This window comes from Cervus elaphus, chromosome 23, assembly GCF_910594005.1.
Source record: "Cervus elaphus chromosome 23, mCerEla1.1, whole genome shotgun sequence".
Taxonomy (NCBI): Eukaryota; Metazoa; Chordata; class Mammalia; order Artiodactyla; family Cervidae; genus Cervus; species Cervus elaphus.
The window spans coordinates 47,313,704-47,317,790 of NC_057837.1; the positions used below are offsets into that span (position 1 = coordinate 47,313,704).

At 41.9% G+C, this 4,087-nt stretch overlaps 1 non-coding gene across 1 annotated transcript; it reads left to right on the forward strand.

Annotated features, from left to right (window-relative positions):
- Nucleotides 1-2,695: 2,695 nt before the first annotated feature.
- On the forward strand, nt 2,696-2,802 carry LOC122682382. Its single transcript, XR_006337384.1, has one exon. It is a non-coding gene; the product is annotated as a U6 spliceosomal RNA (small nuclear RNA).
- Nucleotides 2,803-4,087: the final 1,285 nt, after the last annotated feature.

Sequence of the window (4,087 nt, forward strand, 5' to 3'; positions counted from 1 at the left end):
GCATACTGCTTATAACGTCTTTAATCTTTTAATACTATTCTATATTTAAATATATTAAATTATTATTTTTCAAAGCCTGAAAATTGGCCAGGCGGTAGAAAAACCCTGGGCTAAACCCAGATGACCAGACACTACTAGGGTCTTGACTGTGTCCAGAGAGATTTTAACATGAGGCAGCTTCCTTCAACATTTTGCTCAAATTGCATATTCTCAGTAAGATCTTCCCTGGCCTTTCTGTTTAATAATGCAGCCTACACACAATTCCATTGCATTCATCCCTAGCATCAGCATTCCTGGTCTTGTTTCTGCTCAATTCTTTTTCTATAGAAATTGTCACTTTCCAACTCACTGTTTACTTTTTTCTGCATTCTAGGCAGAAGGAACAGCTAAAATCAAGGCTCTTATGTGGGAGCAGACCCAGTGAAGTCAAGGAGCACTGAGGAGGCTGGTGTGCCCGAAGCAGAGTGAACAAGAGGTAGAGTAGCTGATGACAGGGAGGTCAGGAAGGGACCGTGCCAGGCCCACTCCTATTGTAGGGATTCAGGCTTTTCCTGTGTGTCAGATGCAGAGCTGACTTTATTCAGATGCAGATTTTAAGAGAAATGACATGATGTGACATATTTTATAAGGATCACTCTGACTACTGTGCTGATGAGTGAGGATTTTATGTTGATAGGAGCTCACACTGAGATAAGAAAAGATGTTAAAGCCACAAAACAAAAGCTGCTTGCTATAAAAAAAAGAACACCCAGGAACTTTCCTGGTGCTCCAGTGGTATGACTCTGTGCTTCCAATGCAGGGGGCACATGTTTGAGCTCTGGTGGGGGAACTAAGAGCCCATATCTTAGTTGTGTCTTTTCTTTTTTTGACTGGGTGGCCAAAAAATAAATAAATAAATAAAACCCACAAAAAGTAGAAGAACTGGAAGATGAAGCTGAGGAAATCTTCCATAATGGAGATCAAAAAGATAAAATATGGAAAAAAGGCAAAAGTATGGAAAATTGGAGAGAAAAAATAAAGACCAATATTTAAGGAAACAATTCCAGAAACAGGAAACATCTGAGTGAATGAAATTATAGGATGAATTGATTTCAGAAAATCCCTTTACACTGAAAAACAGGGGTTTCCCAACAAAAGGACCCAGAACACCCGGTATCATGCATAATGAGTGCTGGATAAAAATGCACTAACAAGACACATCATAGTAAGACTTCAGAATGCTGAACACAATCCTACAAGTATCTAGAAAGAAAAATAATAGCAAAATAAAAAACCTAGAATCATAATGGCACCAGACATCTCCACACACATCACATGGGATGTCTGAAGGCACTGCAGTGTTCCTCACCTCTGAGGTAACATGACCAGGAGGAGAACAGGGCAGCAGACTCTGGACAGAAGTCCTCAAGATGAAATGGACAAAATACTAGGAGATAAATACAAATGGCAGCAATTTGAATTAGTGATAGATACACGGAAAACTCTACAAATTATACAGAATTCCACAAGATGGTGGAGTAGAAGGATATGCACTCATCTTCTCCTGTGAGAACTCCAAAATTACAACTTGCTGCTGAACAACTGTCGCCAGGAGAATGTTGGATCCCACCAAAAAAAGATACCCCATGTCCAAGGGCAAAGGAGAAGCCCCAGCAAGATGGTAGGAAGGGCAAAAATACATTTAGAATCAAACCCCATACCCACCAGAGATGCTCAGAGGGCTCAAACAAAACCTTGTGTGCACCAGGAGACCCCACAGAGACTGAACCAGACATGACTTTGAGTGTTTGAGTGTCTCCTGCAGAGGTACAGGCCAGCAGTGGCCTGCCAGGGGCAGGGACTCGGTGCAGCAGACCTGGGTATGGCATAAGCACTCTTGGAGGAGGTCGCCATTAACCCCAACAGAGAGCCTCCAGAACTTACACAGGACTAGGGAAACAGACACTTGGAGGGCATAAACAAAACTTTGTGCACACCAGGTACCAGGAGATGGGAGCAGTGATGCCACAAGAGACTGATCCAGACTTACCCGTTGAGTGTCCAGGAGTCTCCAACAGAGGCGTGGGTCAGTGGTGACCTGCGGCAGGGTCAGGGCCACTGAGTGCAGTGGAGCATGCACAGGACCTTTTGAAGGAGGTCACCATAATCTTTATCACCTCCACCTTAGTTTGGCCTCAGGCCAAAGAACAGGGAGGGAACACAGCCCCACCTGTCAATAGAAAATTGGATTATAGATTTACTGGGCAAACATGCTCCACTGGAGAAGGGAATGGCAAACCACTTCAGTATTCTTGCATTGAGAACCCCATGAACAGTATGAAAAGGCAAAAAGATAGGACACTGAAAGATGAGCCCCCCCCCCACTCCCCAGGTCAGTAGGTGCCCAATATGCTACTGGAGAACAGTGGAAAAACAAATCCAGAAAGGATGAAGAGACAGAGCTAAAGCAAAAACAACACCCAGTTGTGGATGTGACTGGTGATGGAAGCAAAGTCTGATGCTGTAAAGAACACTATTGCATAGGAACCTGGAATGTTAGGTCCATGAATCAAGGCAAATTGGAAGTGGTCAAACAGGAGATGGCAAGAGTGAACATTGACATTTTGGGAATTGTGAACTAAAATGAATTGGAATGGGTGAATTTAACCCAGATGACCATTATATCTACTACTGTGGGCAAGAATCCCTTAGAAGAGTGCTCGCTTTGGCAGCACATATACTAAAATTGGAACGATACAGAGAAGATTAGCATGGTCCCTGCGCAAGGATGACACGCAAATTCGTGAAGCATTCCATAGTTTTTTTTTTTTCATTCCATAGTTTTGAATGGAAAAAAAAAAAAAAAAGAATCCCTTAGAAGAAATGGAGTAGCCCTCATAGTCAACAAAAGAGTCTGAAATGCAGTACTTGGTTGCAATCTCAAAAACAGAATGATCTCTGTACGTTTCCAAGGCAAATCATTCAAAATGACAGTAATCCAAGTCAATGCTCCAACCAGTAATGCTGAAGAAGCTGAAGTTGAATGGTTCTATGAAGACCTACAAGACCTTCTAGAAGTAATACCCAAGAAAGATGCCCTTTTATTTATAGGGGACTGGAATGCAAAAGTAGGAAGTCAAGAGATACTTGGAGTAACAGGCAAATTTGGCCTTGGAGTACAAAATGAAGCAGGGCAACGGCTAACAGTTTTGCCAAGAGAAAGCACTGGTCATAGAAAACACCCTTTTCCAACAACACAAGAGAAGACTCTACACATGGACATCACCAGATGGTCAATACCAATATCAGATTGATTATATACTTTGCAGCCAAAGATGGAGAAGCTCTATACAGTCAGAAAAAAAAAAAAAAAGACTTGGAGCTGACTGTGGCTCAGATCATGAATTCCCCACTGCAAAATTCAAACTTAAATTGAAGAAAGTAGGGAAAAACCCCTAGACCATTCAGGTATGACCTAAATCAAATCCCTTATGATTACACAGTGGAAGTGACAGATTCAAGGGATTAGATCTGATAGACTGCCTGATGAACTATGGATGGAGGTTTGTGACACTGCACAGCAGGCAGTGATCAAGACCATCCCCAAGAGAAGAAATGCAAAAAGGCAAAATAGTTATCTGAGGAGGCTTTACAAATAGCTGAGAAAAGAAGAGAAGCAAAAAACAGAGGAGAAAAGGAAAGATATACCCATTTGAATGTAGAGTTCCAAAGAATAGCAAGGAAAGATAAAAAAGCCTTCCTCAGTGATCAGTGCAAGGAAATAGAGGAAAACAACGGAATGGGAAAGACTAGAGATCTCTTCAAGAAAATTAGAGACACCAAGGGAATATTTCATGCAAAGATGGGCTCAATAAAGGACAGAAATGGTATGGACCTAACAGAAGCAGAAGATACTCAGAAGAGGTGGCAAGAATACACAGAAGAACTATACAAAAAAGATCTTCATTACCCAGATAACCATGATGGTGTGATCACCCACCTAGAGCGAGACATCCTGGAATGCGAAGTCAAGTGGGTCTTGGGAAGCATCACTTTGAACAAAGCTAATGAAGGTGATGGAATTCCAGTTGAGCTATTTCAAATCCTA